The sequence below is a fragment of the Hydra vulgaris genome, chromosome 07 (assembly GCF_038396675.1).
Source record: "Hydra vulgaris chromosome 07, alternate assembly HydraT2T_AEP".
In the NCBI taxonomy this organism is placed as follows: Eukaryota; Metazoa; Cnidaria; class Hydrozoa; order Anthoathecata; family Hydridae; genus Hydra; species Hydra vulgaris.
Window position 1 is genome coordinate 23,847,473 of NC_088926.1, and position 16,503 is coordinate 23,863,975.

General features: G+C 28.6%; 1 protein-coding gene across 6 annotated transcripts in view; it reads right to left on the reverse strand.

The window, feature by feature from the left end:
* The window catches only part of LOC100208413 (microtubule-associated serine/threonine-protein kinase 3), a 95,426-nt gene extending 79,624 nt beyond the window's left edge, over positions 1-15,802 (reverse strand). For 2 of the 6 annotated variants that reach the window (XM_065801404.1, XM_065801393.1), the window contains exons 1-2: positions 15,611-15,779; positions 10,761-10,830 (exon numbers count right to left, since the gene is read on the reverse strand). The gene's annotated coding sequence lies outside the window, so the exon portion shown is untranslated. Of the gene's footprint in view, positions 1-10,760; positions 10,831-15,610 lie in introns of all 6 variants that reach the window. The other 4 variants (XM_065801395.1, XM_065801403.1, XM_065801406.1 and 1 more) reach the window with 4 other exon arrangements.
* Between the last annotated feature and the right edge of the window lie 701 nt (positions 15,803-16,503).

Sequence of the window (16,503 nt, forward strand, 5' to 3'; positions counted from 1 at the left end):
ATGCCACTTTGTTATTATAAACTTTAAATGTATAAGCAACCAAAACCACTACCGAGAATAGTGATTTTGGTTGCTTATGCATTTAAAGTTTATAACAACAATCCATTTTCTGAAATCACAGGATATTAAAACTTTTTGTGATCTATTTTTAAATTGTGTTGGCTGGTGGTTTTAATGGTGAATGTTTTTTGAAATTTTATAAAAGGCGTTTGACGTTTAAATGACGTTTTTATCTATGTAACGGTAATCCGCAGGATATATCAAATTTGTAATCAAAATAAAAATCAAACCAGCAATTAAACACTAAATAAATTTTATCAAAAAAAATTAATGGGTTTAATGAGTTTGACTAAAACTGGTTTACTTCGTTGCAACGGTACCGTAATTATATTTTTTCATCTTAAGCAGCGGTAGTATGTAGTTTGTTTATTCTGTTTTTTTTTTGTTTTTTTTGAATTTTTAAAGTTTAAGCCGTAAACAATTTTTAAACTTTAAATTTTCTAATTTTAAAGTATATAAAGCAGCAAAACAACAACAAAAAAACAGTTTTCTTCTTGTCATGAAGCTCCAACTTCAACCGTATCACACCCTGAAAAATTCACTAGACCATCTGAAAATAGCTAAAAAAAAATTATGGAAGTATTATAAAGTTTAAGAATTGTGAAGTGCTTTTTTATTTATTCTTTCAATTTTAAAAAACACCTCTAAATTTTATACAACTCCATTCTCAGGGGGATTTCTTCCCATTAAACTTCTTTTTTTCCCAACTTCTAAAGTGAACGGACACGCTTTTGAAGTGGGGAATTTGTCTTGAATTTGCAAGAAATGATAATAAAATAATCAAACTTTAGTACTAGATAAATGAAATTACAATAGGGATATACAGAGTATTGAAAAACTTTTTGCTAATTTACTAGAGAAACAAAGAAATGCAAACTTAGAGAAGAGATAAAACTTTTAAAAATACAAGAATAAAACTTTGCGTCTTTAACTTAAAGATTTTCACCGAGTAACTTGGAAAATAATTAAAAATATCCATAGCTTTAAAGAAATTAATGAAATTGAAAACAACTTAGAACTTAGATCTAACAACTAAAAAAGTCCACTTCTCTGGAAGCTGACTTTTTTGAAACAAAGAAGTTTATACAGACTAATAAAAATATTGATAAAAATTTGAATTAAAGATATTAAAAACAAAGGAGGTAAGCATGAAACAAAAAAATAACTGTGAGTTAAGCAAAGTAAAATGTAAACTACTTAAAGTAAAAATATTGTTTGAAGAAAGACTTGCATTTCAAATATATTAAAATTGATCTGGCTCATAGAACTTGAATTAAAGACGATATGAAAAACGTTATTGCTGACTTAACGATATCAAAACGTTAACTGCAATGAGGACGTAAAAGTTATGATTTTTTAAGACGTCGATGTCGTTGGCGTATTTAGTAAATAGTCATTACGAAAATTATGAAAACGTCACGGATTGAAAAGTTTTTGTATATTTTTCTAAATAATATTTTTTAATTATGTATACAGTTCAAAGGATTTTGTTTAATTCTGTATATTACTATTAATATTATATATATATATATATATATATATATATATATATATATATATATATATATATATATATATATATATATATATATATATATATATATATATATGCTACACGTATCTATTCCAATTATTAAAGAAGCCCTAAATACAAACACTCCTACCGCCATCTTGCAACCTTGGTGCAACGAAGCAGTTAATATACTTTTCCGATTTAAAAATTTTAAAAAGAACTTTTATTACTTTTAACAAGAACTTCTACAAGAAATTTTTTTCATTGCAACCGTGGTGCAGTGGGTTTGAGTTGTGGCTCTGAAACAAGAGGTTCGCCGCCGGCTCTAGCCCATTAAATGACATTGGTAAGGAAGGAGGCGTGAACTTCCTAGTTAAATGCTCTTCTGCGGTGCACACACACACACATACACACACACACACAAATTTCTAACATGAACATTTCTTTGAAGTTACTTTCATCACTAAAAATCACTTGTTTCTACTTCTTCAAACACCACTCAATTCTCTCCTTACACCACCTTAATCTTTTGAGCCGATCTCTAGCCGTCAGCAAAGATTTTCTAACAGCTGCATAAACACAAGTTTTTTCCTAAATAAAATGTTTCTAACCGTATTTAAAGAAATACGTTTTCCACGGTTTTCGTTGAATGTGATGGTAAGTTTACAATAATTCAACCTCGAATCGGCTTTTACTTGACGAAGTTTAAGATTATTTTTACGCTGAGTAGTTTTTTTTAACTTTCCTGAACATGCATGACTTTGGATGCCACCTGTTGTTTTAAATGTCTTTAAAATATTTCTAACGCGATTTTCTGAAATTTTCAATTTCTTGCTATTTCCTTATTACTGACCATATAGTCACCCTTCAAACCTATTACTTGCAACTTTGTTGCTTTGCTTACTGCTTTTTGATCCATTTCGATGTACCTTAACTTTTAGGTCTTTTATACGAAATTGTTAAATTAAAATATAAATATATAGATTAATCATAAATAACAGTTGGGTTGAGACGAAAGTAGAACGGAAATCAATGAAAAAGTTTGAGCGCCTTTTTTTTTTTTTTTTGCAACCTTTTCCGGTATGTTTTCCGTATTCGTATAATAAAAGTAAATTATTTAATAAGTGAATTTTTTATTGTTAGTTGTAGAGAAATATTTTTCCTGTATACATATTTTTATATAAATATTTTATAAAGTTGTTAACACAGATTTAAAATATAAACAGTAATATTCACAAAAAACAAAACAACACAAAGGATTACGCGAAAAAATGTGCATTACAGATATATTACTCGTGAAACTCCTCACTGTTCTGCACAGTGAGGAGTTTCACGAGTGCTAAGGTGCACGTTTGAAGCGTAGAATGATGCTTTCGCGTGTCCATGAATTTAACTAATTTAGAAACTAAATTTTTAAACAAAAAAGTGATTTTATTATTGGACTAGAGCCGGCGTCGAACCTTATACCTCTGGGCTCTGAGCCAGTACTCTATCCACTGCGCTACGGCTGCTCAATTTAACGAAGCACCACGGCTGCTATTTAACGAGGTATGTTATAAAATAGAGTAATTCATTAGTAACTAACTTTCATTAAATGTAGAGAAAAATAAATTTATCCTCTCTCCTTACCTAACCCCCCCCCCCCCCATCCTTCTCCCTAAATTAGGAACGTTGAAAAGCCTAGCCACGGCACTGGCTAATGCATTTTGATAAAGTTTTGTGTGTATTTGCTATTTTATTTATTATTTGTTTGATCTTTTAAAAGTTTTTTAAAAGCTTACCAGAGTAACTAGGACTTGGTGATTAGGCAACTTGGCTTTTTCTTGCTCCAGCCAGTATTGTAATTTCAATGATGTAATTTTAACAAACGGCGAGTTAATTAATATAACAGTAAAAAATAGAAAGAGTTGTATATTTTACATAGTCGTTGCTTTAAAATGCCGAAACGTTTTTTGGTGAAACTTAAGCTTCATCGATAAACTTTAGTTTCAGTAAGTAATTTGAGTAGAATATTCTTTTTTGTTTGAAATTTACATTTCATTCCTATAACAGCTTAAAAGTAACGTTTAATTAAAATAAAGACTCAGATATATCGCTATTGCTACAAGCTTAGCAGACGTATCGCTATGCTACAAGCTTAAAATAATTACTTACTACAGTTTGGTATTAGTATTTTTAATTTAAAAAAAAAAAAAAAAATACAACAACAGAAAGCTGGAAAAAAAAATTATCATAAAAAAACAAAACCAACCTGTGAGGTTTCAAAACAATAAAAAAAACATGGTAATACACGAGAAACAAAAAAACATGATGCGATTGTGCTATTTACGGTTATTTATATTATAGATAGATTAGAAAACTAAAAAATAACAATTGAAACGAAAGTTTAAGTTCAAGTGCCTAATAAAACAATGTTAATTGTGCATACACAGATTGATAACAAAAATAGTTCCAGATTGATAATTAAAAAAAGTAGTGATAAGCAAAACAAATAATTAAAGTTGAATTAAAAGTAAATTTTTTAATATGTTTCAAAACATTTTATAAACGTTGCACATTCTGATACCAGTGCAACGTCAGTTTGCTTTCTTTATCCTAACTTTCTAACTCGATTATTTCTAACTTTCACTCTTATTTACTTCGTTCTTCCTAAAACTAACTTACTCTTGGTCCGTCGAAGCGGGCTAAGATGCTTTTTAGTGAGCTAAACTTGTCTCTGCAGACCTTGGTATGTAGCCTCTATATTGCAGTTAGGCGGAGGAGGATAAAACGCAATATCGATAATTAAAGTCTCAAAAGGTATTTACGATTTTAGAACATTTAATTTGTATGCATTTTTGCAACGTTCCAAAGCGTAGGTTCTTTGGGGTTGGAATCTACAATTTTTCAGTACGCATACAAATTTTAGGTAGTAACCGTGCGAATCTTGTGTCATTAAACAAAACAATACGATACTAGAAACTAAAGTTCAGCCTCTTTTAGAAGAAAAAAAAAATCCTCTTTATCAAAAATAAACTTTAAAAAATATAAAACCTCCGCCAAATTAAAATGAATGACAAAAATATAAAATTTTGTTCATACTTAGGGCGGTCAGTGGCAATTTAACTAAATTAAGCAAGTATTTATTGTAAATTTAATCCATGTTGCTTGGGCAATTTTAATACAATTTAAACTACTTAAAAATTTTAATTAAAGATTAAAAATAATTTTTAATAAGAAAATATTTATTATATATAAACACGTTTTAAAGTTTTATTTTATACAATAAATCTTTATCGAAATTCTGAGGTAGGGGAAAGGCGCCTATGATGGCATAGCGCCTATGATGGCATACCGGTCATATTTCCATTAAAATTTGGTAAAAAAATGTTTAGACCTACATGACTATGCTGACTTTACATTAGTTTTAGTGAAAAAACGTCCTTTGTGCACAAGTATTGTTTTTATAATCAACAAAAATCGATTTTGGGATGTGCTGTTGTAGTTTTATTTCCTTTATATATTTAAGATTGTGATTTTACTATTAACTATGCAGAAATGAAATTTTCAATAAAGCAAGCGCATGATACCACAGATCGAGAAATTTTGGGTTTCATTCTTATTAACGATGGAAGAAGAGAAAACAGACCAGGAATTAAACAATCTGCCTCCTGAAAATCAAAAATTGTTAGATATTGCAGGTGCAATAAAGTTCTTTAAAAAATGGTATCTTTTTGACAACAGTGGTGATAAAATCAGACAATCAGTGAGCTTCATATTAAAGAGATTTGACAAAGACTCTTTATAAACAAAAGAGCAACAAAAATTGCACAATTTTTTAAAAAGGTTTTGCTTAAGTTTACTGCTTAAGTAATTTTTATTTGTATATTTTTCAATAATTAAGTTGAATAGTATGCGTATATAGTACGGTTTGTGTAAATACGTGCAATTTGATTTATTATTATTTTTTTTTTGTTTTTCTTTTTTTCTTTTCTGTCGAGTTTTCTTGTTTTCTTTCTCAAGAACATTATTATTGTTCTTGAAGTATTTCTTAAACTAATTGTTATTTATTTTTACATTTATAATTTTCAATAAATAATTTGTAAAGTATAAATATTTTATACGGTTATTGTATATACGTACGATTGGGCTCGGTGACAAAACAAAATAATGGCTTCTACTTGCCCCGCCAGTGTTCTTATTTATAAGCTTTTAAATTGTAAAAGTTATTAAACGGTGAAATAAACAAACAAACCGAAACCTAATTTACTGTAAAATAACAAGATTTGACTGTTAATTTCGAATAACTGAAAGTTCATAAATACCGAGTAGGCACAGGGCCTAAATTGATACATTCAAAAGACGTTCAAGAGAAGTTTAAAACGTGAAATTTAGTTATTTTAAAAGTAAAACACTTATGCAGGATTTCAGGAACGTCAAATGGATATGCACTACAATTTTGTAAGCACTACCATTTGACGTTCATATGCTTTTTAACATATCAAAAAATTTTTGATTCATGCGCGTTGCTTCAACAGTTCATCTTCCCTTTAATGACAACCACAGCTCTAATTTTGATGCATAAAGTTTTTATTTTTTGCTAAGAAAATGGTAACCTTTAAATTCTTTCCATGGTAATCATTTCCATGGTAACCATTCCAAATGGTAATAAAACCTTTTTATTCTTTCCAGTACAAATAAAATAAAATAAGAATACCCAAGTTTAACAAAAACAAAAGACAATAAAAAAATAAAATAAATTTCTGTCAAAAGTGTCGAACCAGGGAACTTAAAAATAAGCACGATTCTTACCCCTTGACCTGTAAAAAAAATAAGCACGATTCTTACCCCTTGACCTGTAAAAAAAAACTAAACAAAAATAGACGTAAAAAAATGAGTATGACTATTAAAAATTGTTGTGAATTCTCTTTTAAACAGCCAGGTGCTGAGTGGATAAACTAGTTGACCATTTCATCTTTCACTGTAGTATTGTAAGGATTTGCGTATGTGCATAAAAGATATTGTAATTTATGTGTTTTTTCCACATTTTTGTAACTTTTACAACTTCTTTATTTTTTCGATTTTTTAAAGCAATTGTATCAAGTGCATGTAAACTTGATTAAAGTTATGTCTTGCATGGTTTAGTGAAATATGTCCAATCATCCATTTTTTATTATTTACCTTTTTCAGGGATCGGTAGGGGAGTTTGTGACCAAATAGCTCTCGGGTTAGTTGGCAAAATATTGGCGGGGCAAGTTGGCCGTATAAATCAACTAAATCTAATTGCGATCGGACGTAAATTTCAAGAGTTTTCTATTTTTAATTTTTTTAAATATTATATTAAAATCGATTAGATAGATAGATCACATTGATCACATGCGAAACTATAAACGAAAAACAGAGAGGGCTATAGTTCTTCAAAACGTTATAAAAAATGCTGTTGATGCTGTTTTATTAGAAGGAAAATCTATACGAAAAACAGTCGAAGACTTTAATATCCCTGAAAAAAGTTTGTCCCGATACTGCAAAAACAACAACATCATGGTCAGCAAATATCAGGTTACATAAAATCTAGACAGGTATATATATATATATATATATATATATATATATATATATATATATATATATATATATATATATATATATATATATATATATATATATATATATATATATATATATATATATATATATATATATATATATATATATATATATATATAAATTATGTTAGTGTTTTAATTTACATATATATTGCTCAATGGTCTTGAAGAACATATCAGTTATATTTTATAAATGTGTGTTAGTGTGTGTTAATCTATGTGTGTGTTAAAGAACATAGCAGTTATATTTCATAACTGTGTTTTGTGTGTGTGCATATATATAGTGTTATTTATTTTAATATTGGTATTGTTCATTTAAGTCTTTACTGATTTTCAAGAAGATTTGTTGGAACAATATGTGTCTAAAGCCTCTGATATTTATTATGGACTTTTTCCAAAGGAAGTGAGGAAACTACCTTATCAGTATTGTAAAGCGAATAGTATAAAAATGTCTCATAATTGGAGTGCAAATGAAGCAGCTGGAGAGGACTGGTTCAGTACTTCCCTCAAAAAGGCACAAAAAACTGTCAATAAGAAAACCTGAGGCAACAAGTCAAGCACGTGTTTCCAGTTTTAATCCAACAAATGTTCAAAAGTTTTACAACAATTTACAAATTGTTCTTAATCGTTTAAAGTTAGAAAGTGGAGATATTTGGATATTTGGATGAAACTGGTATTACCACAGTTCAAACTCCAGATCATATTGTAGAAAGAAAAGGTTTTTAAAAAATTGGACGTGCTACTTCCGCTGAGAGAGGCAATTTAGGAACTGTGGCAGCTGCTGTTTCTGCGAGTGGAAATTCAAATCCTTCATTTTTCATATTTCCTCGTGTGAAATTTGAAAGCTAATTTTTAAATGGTGCTCAGAATGGAAGTGCAGGCGCGGCAAACCCATCTGGTTGGATAAATGAAGTGCAATTTTTGCAGTTTTCCCATCATTTTGTCAAATATGCCAGAAGTACGAAAGAACGACTCGTTTTGTTGCTATTAGACAATTATGGCTCTCATCTTTCAGTAGAGGCTTTAGATTACTTTAAAAAAAATGGGGTATCGGTTTATTCATTTCCTTCTCATTGCAGCAATAAACTTCAACCTCTAGATTGAAGTGTATTTGGACCTTTTAAAAAATAAACTAACACAGCTTGCGATGCATGGATGACTATGCACTCTGGTTCCTCAATGTCTATATACAGTATACCAGGTATTGTGGGTAACTCATTTACATTAGCATGTACCCCTAATAATATCAAGATTGGTTTTGAAAAAACAGGAATTTTCCCACTAAATGTTAACATTTTTAGTGAACACGATTTTATGCCAGTCTATATCATATATATATATATATATATATATATATATATATAGACCATCTCCGAAAGATAGACCATCTCCGAAACAAGACTGCGCTGTGGAAAGTACAGCGCTGAATATAAGTAATGTAACTGATGTTGACTTTACAATCAACTCACGAGTCATGCATAATCGGAAACTCTTTGTTTTTCATTTGCAATAATTGCTGCTAGCCGATTTGAAACTCAATTAGTTGAAAATATTCATATAATAAAACAATATACGACTTAATTCTTATTGTATAACCATAAATTGAGAACACTGTTTTGTTTTCACTTTTTAATTATATTATACTTTTTAATTATATACTTTTTAATTATAATTACTCTTTTGATTATAATGTTATAATGACTTGACCCAAAAGTTTGATGATATTGATAAAAGTATATTTCATCTATGATTTCTTTTAAAATAATAGGGGTGGGGGGTTAAAGTATTATTGGAATACATATAAATAGGACCTTAAACTTTAATTTTTATTATTGTGAGTCAACTTACCCCTTGAGTATAAGCAACTTACCCCGTGGTGGGTAATTTGGCGCAATTTTTTTTTTGAAGGTCCGGCAAGACCCCAAGGATTTTTTTTTGTAAATGAATGCTACTTTTAAAAGTTACCCAAATTCATACGACTACGCTTTAATATTTTCAAAAAAATGTGCGTTAGGGCTTCAGAGCTTTTAGAGCAAAAACCGAGTCAACTAGCCCCGGTTTCCCCTATATCCATATATATATTTTTTTTGTGTGTGTGTGTTTTTTTTAATTTTTAATTTTTTTGTATTTTTAATTTTATATTTTTTTGTATTTTTTTGTTTAATATATTTTTGAGCCGTTGAGCGAAGTCGAGAATTTGGAAAAGGTTTTAAATGAAGATGATTACGACTACTTGAATATTATTATTAAAGAAAGATTTTATTAAGTAAAAATAAAAAAATACAGGACTTTTACACAAACACCACGTTACGAAAGCTACAGAAAACATGCAAATAATAAACTATATATCATAAACTAAGGGCTGGCAGTGATTGTCTAATCATAAATAACAATATTTTTGTTGTAAAAAAGGAAATATATTTGCAGGGAACAGGAACACTTAACCAAACATTTTGTTCTTGCTATGAGCCAGTGTATTATTTAGCTCATATGTTTAGTTTCAGATTCCCATTCTCTATTTGGCAAAAATACCGTTTTTTAGTTTGCTAATCTTTAATTAAGAGTTCAACTTTTTGTCTATGTACCTCAATTTCCAATAGGGAACAATTTAATTTCTAGTTTTCTAGTTTTACTAAAATTGACGGTTGTTGACATGAACTCGTAGTCGGAAAAAGGGTTGGTGAAAATTTTGGTGTACGTAATTTTTTTGGCAACCTTATCAGGGCAGTAGATCCCGTCGAGTCTACATTTAACCGTCTGATTGCGCTATGTGAATTCTCTTTCATTGGGAAACTTATAACAAAAAACATCAACTAGGTTATACTTACCTTGGAAGACCCCGAGTTCTGCAATGCAGTAGGTGTGGTATTTAATACTGTTTAAGCGTTCTGTGTTAAGAGGCAGGCTTTCGACCATGTTGAAACCCCCGGCCATCAGGACGGGTAATCCTGGCTCCTGCAAGAAATCTCCAAGGTTGCCAAAAAAATAGCACTTTTCTCTTGTCACGTTAGGCGCGTAAATATTCAGCACCTGCATTTCGTGTTCATCAATTTTTATCATGGTGTTTAATATTCTACCGTTAGTATCCCTTTTTAGTTCGGTTAACAAAATGTTGAACTTAGAGAAAATCGCCACCCCACAACAACTGGGACTCGGACCAGAGTTTCAAATAGACTCGCCAGTCCATTCTTCACCCCACTGATCAACAGCGGACGGTCCAGATTTTATTTCATGAAAGAGGATAAGATCGAAGGAGGACTTTTTAAGAAAACCAAAAAATTTGTCACGTTTGGTTTCACGGTGTAAATTAACACCAAAAAGGTGTGCAGCATGAAGTACACCAAAACGGTGTAAATTAACACTATTTCAGTGTTTTTCATGCTGTACACCTTTTTAGTGTAATTTTACACCTTTTAATTAAGAGTATAGCTACACTTAAAACTTAGCGCATTTTATAATCAAATAATTCAAAAAGCTTTAAAACTAAATACAAAGTTAAAGAAAAAAAATTTTCAAAGAAAAAAACAAAAAAAATTTGATTTAAACAAAAAATTTTAAAAAGTTTTGAAAAACTACAAAACAAAAAAAAATTCAAAGATTACCTTGAAACCTTTCTCTGTACTTATTCTATTAACTTTTTTTCTTCACATTTTTGATAGTTATTTAAACTTTCTAAAATAGTAAAAAGAAACAAAAGAAAATCAAAAAAAACAAAACATATCATAATAGAGGCAGTGTCTGCGATAAAAATAAAATTTTATAAAGTTTCACTTTTATTGTAACATGGCTATTGCAATAAAGTTTTACATTCAAAATATTCGTATAAAATGATAAAATCCATGTCATCTACGCTAAAAACAAACTTCTCCATATGTTCTTTTACGTAAGTGTTCAAAATCTTGTGGGTGTTACACCTATAGAAACTTTTATTTGACCTAACCATGAAGTTGATTAACACATCATTATCATCAGCTATTGAGCTTTGTCCTAAATTGAGATTTGATTGATTTTCAAAATTTTTTGGTAAAAGAACAAACTGCCCAACTTTAACGTTGTTTAATTTATAAACATTCGCTAAAATCGCGTACACTAAATTTTCAGCCTCGTTTGTAATAACACCCTGAACTGAACAACACCCTAAATGAAAAAAGTTAATAATTGAAGATCTTGTAGTGGATAGAAAAGCAAACTCTATTACTCTCACCTACCTATTTGTAGGAAGGGAGGTCTTATACTCAGTGAAAGTAGACACTTATTAGTAATTATTAGGGTAGATGGATTAACCTATGGATCGGTTATTAGTGATTCTTTTTTAGAATCGTTATAAGGTAATTTCAAAAGGAATGTATGAAATACTACATATTCATTTTTAAATACTAACTAATTTTTCCAATTTTTGAAGTACTAATCAATTTTCCCATAATCGGAGATTTACCCCTTCCTCCCACACGTACAGTTAGGTATTGGAGAGTATCAAATATATAATCAAACAATAAAACCTTCAATTTTTATTAACTATTGTAATAATAATAATTACATTCTTACCAGCATGATAACTTTTATTGTGACCTGTTTCACACTTGGAACATCTTTAGGAAAGTGGTCAACTACATAGTTTGCCGCACATAAAGTGCTTCTCGCATCCTGATCACATTTTTGTATTACTGTTTGGTATACTTTTTTCTTTAATTCACCAGCATCATTTTTGTAAAATGAGCAATTGATATGCATTGAGAAGTTTTTTTTTTAGAAAAGTAAGTTTTCAGCACTCAACAGAAAATATTTTTTGAGACTCGATCACCTAACCATAACCGGTTACGGTTTGGTGAAAAGCATACTAATTAACTTTACTTTGTTGCACATATCGAAGAATACCTAGATTCAATACCTATGACAGCATCAAATTTAAATTTTTTTTTCATTTTCAGGTAGATTCTCAACTAAGTTTTCAATTATCTCATTTTGCGAGTAAAGTATAGTCATTACATTTTCCGGATAATAAGAGCAACTGTTTGATTTGAAGTTGTTATCAGTAAAATTATAAAAAACACAGCTGATGTAGTGTGAAGCAATTTTTGTGTTTTCTATGCAATGTCTTTCTATGCTATGCACAATCTTTTAGTATTGGTTTGCCATCTTTAAGTATCTTTCTATTTTGATTATTGTGAATTCATCTGAGGAGACTTTAGTAACACATTTCATTACAGAAATAAAATTGTTTATACCTTCGTATCATCAAGGCCTGACAGTGAGTTTAGTTGGCTAGGTTTCTTTAATATATGGTATTATAAAAATATTATTTTATTGTGAATGTACAATGTTGAATTATATATATTAGTACAGTTATTCGTTAAAAAAAATGATTGGCAGTTCCTACTGTAACGCACGGTTCGGAGCTCTGTGAAAATAAAAAGTTAATATAAAAAAACTTGGTAAACTTGGAAAAATACAGTAACATTGTCTTAATTTTTCTTATTTTGCTTTTTTTTGCTAATTTTTATTATTATGCTTCATATATTAAACATTTAACATGCTGTTGAATGTTGAAACGTGAAGTAACAGATAAGAATTTTCAAGAAATCTTTTGAAAAAGACAATGCAAAACAAATTTTTTTCACACACACACACACACACACACACACACACACACACACACACACACATATACACACACACACACACACACACACACACACACACACACACACACACACACACACACACACACACACACGCACGCACGCACACACACGCACGCACACATATATATATAAATATAAAGTGAGAGAGAGAGGTTCTTAAAATAGATTATTCCTAATTTACAAAATAATAACCCTAATGTTTTAATAAAAAAATATTCTTTCATTTTTCTTTTACTAGGACTGGTTTAAATTATTTGCTGTTTCAACCGCCAAATGATCCGTATCATTAGGCGTCGTTAGACTGTAGTTTTATATTTAGCACAAATAAATGAGTTTTTGAATTTTATTTTTTAGTTGTTAAAAAAAGAAAATATTTATAAAATATTTCTATTGTATAAATTTCAAATATTAAAAATATCAATGATATTTAATCATATAACCAATTAAAATTATTATATTTACTAATAAATATTTTCAGACATTTTTTGGTAGTGTAAAAATATAGAAAATATCATAGACGTACACTTGTCAAATCTGCCATGGCCATAACCAATCCTTTGTGATTAGAGCTTTAAGAAACGAACGCTTTAACGAATCCGTTAGTTATGACTTAGAAAAGTTTAAAACCTATTGCATCGAAGCATTGTAGTAGATTGTAATTCTACAAGATATTCAGACTTAAATTAATTTACAATCTCAGAAACATCTTTAAAAAAATCTCAGAAGTTCTTTAAAAGTTTGTTGACTATTTTATATGTATGTGAGCGCATTACTACATCTCCTCTTGATAAAATGCTTTCCACAAACGCTGATATTACCAAAGCAAAGAGTAATCTTATAATTAATGATTTAATTAATAAGAAATTCTCTGATAAGAAAACTGCATCGAGACTTGCTGTATAAACGTCTTTGAGCACAAGGTTAGTTGCTTTTCTGTCGTAACTTCCAGCAATGACGGTTGAATGCTAATTTTACTGCCAATAGTTTAATTTTTTTTGGGCTGAGTGCACCAATCTCTCAGCAACATCCTGCTGTTAACAAGTCCAACCTGAATCTAAGAGTTTTTTTTTTTTTGATAAAGAACACCTATTCATTTTTGGCTTTGGTACCTGTCATTTTAGGCTCCATTTGTTTCTGTAATGTGGCAACATGTATACAAATAAAGTATTTAAAAATACTCTACAAATTTGAAAATTTGATAGCTGGAAATATATATTGTAAAGCATAGAGTAATTAATTAATTAAGCAACTAAAGTAAACAACAACAAATACAATCAAAATACTCCTTAAAAAATACAATCGAAATACTTCTCAAAAAGTTTCAGAACAGTCAAAAAAAAGTTTCAAACAAAAAAAGGAGTTTTAAAAATTTGATCATAAGAAAAGAGTTTCTTTTTTCTTTTTTAATTAATTTATTTTTGTCTTGCCTATTTAACTTAGTTATTATTATTATTTTTATACAAGCTTTTTACCATTATGATTCATTATATAAACTTGTAGAAAGAGGTTTATGAAAAGATTGTGATAACGTAAATTACGTTAACATTACGATAACATTACGTCGTAATGTTATCCTTATCTTCTTTGAGCCTCTTTCTGATTTAACTTTATTTTGTTGTATTTTCAGCATATACGTTTATATTTTATTTTATGTTAAGCATACAAAAATCGTGAAAAAAATATTTTTACAATGTTAAACAAACAAAAAAAAAAATCCAACAAACATATGCAATTTTTTTTTTTTAATGCTGTGAGAGTTTACCCGACAGAATGAATAGAGTAAAGGATTCTATGTTTAAGACAACAAGGCCAAGACATCAAGTCAAGACATTCAAAACACTGTCTTGAGATTACTCATCGCTGGTGATAATGTTGTAAAATTAAAAAGCAAATTAGAAAATAAAAAATGTTTTTGAATTTTAGATGTGACTTTTTCACGTTTTCAAGTAAATAATTTTTTTTTTTTTAATTTAAAATAATCAGTACAAACTTTAGCAAAAAAGTTACTTTCTAGCAAAAAATTTATCTATATTGTATCGACTCCCACCAGGCTAGTATTTAATATCCAAAAAGTAATTTTTGGATACGTAGGAAACTTACTTGTAATTTCAAGTAAGTTTCCTACGTAATTGTAACGTAATAAGTTATCTACGTAACTGACCCTTTTTTTATTTAAAAAATAACATTTAATTGTATCAATATAAATGCACAAAATATGCTGTTTGCAAATATGCTTATCTTGAACAGTTAAAAATTATTTTTTGGTGTCTTTTTAATACTTAAATTTACACCGCCTAATTTTGCCTTTGAAATATATCCATATTCAACGTTGCTCATATGCCCCAAATTTGGTTTTGGAACTGTTCTACAATACTCTTAAAGTGCGTTCAAGAGAGTGAGATAATATAAAGTGTAAACCTTAAGTAGTCTAATAATCTAAACCATAAAATTATTGAACCATCGATCTATTTTGGGAGGCTACGTAGTTTAGAAGCATTAAAATTTAAAAAAGTAACAAAAATTAGGAATAAAAATTATTTTTTATAACTATTTATTGCTTTAAAAATCGGTAGTTCCGGCCTGCGTTTGAGTGTTTCTTTTGTAAATATTTGAAATGTTCCTTGTATTTTAAAATATCTAGTTTTTAGTTATTAAACAGAATTGTATTATGACTCCCGAGTAGCAAAAATATTAGATATATATCATCATGAATATATAGCATAAACATTGTTCGCTAATCGGGCTGTTACGTTAAAATTTAAAATATATTCTCCACAACCTCACGTGGTTTTAAAGAGTTCTTTACTTACATTTCATTTTAAAACGCTTTGTCTTTAGTATGTTCGACTAAGTTTTGATTCTTCCTCAAATTAAATAATAAACTGATTTATTAAAGTAAACAAAAACTATTTGATTTAATTAAATTTTATTACTACTAATATTCAACATAACTTATTTGAAAAAACTTATTTTAGATATGTTTTCGCAGTGAGAGAAACTATAAATTATTCTATACTATTGATATTTCTATAGTATAACTGAATCGTCTTAGAAAAAAGATGAATGAGTACAAATTTTTGCCAAGTTAAAAACTAATCAATATAAATATATCAGCATTATTTTGTATTATTATTAAAAAACACAAACGCTGTACACACCGCATTTATTAGTTACAAAAATAAAACAAAATAGTTTAAAAGAGGAGAAACTCTACTCACATTGATACTATATATATATATCAATGTTTGTATAAATAAATGATATAGTTATTAAATTCCGCAGATGTTTTAATATTTTAGTTTTACGTAATAGTGGAATTATGAATATATATATATATATATATATATATATATATATATATATATATATATATATATATATATATATATATATATATATATATCGCTGGCTTACTATCAAAACCTCTTACTCAACGCCGTTAATGCACGTTCTCAAACTTTTTTGCCTTGTTTGTTATCGGTGATAACAAACATATTTTTTTTCCGGTCTGCAACATTTGTTTTTAAACAATATGATATGTTAAGTTTTAAAAGATATGTTAAGTTTAAACAATATCTATATATATTGTTTAAAACTTAACATATCTTTTGCGATGGAGTATGAAAATATGTATATATATTTTCTACAAAAAAAATAAAAATTATATATATTCAAATAAAATATATATATAAATCTATGATAA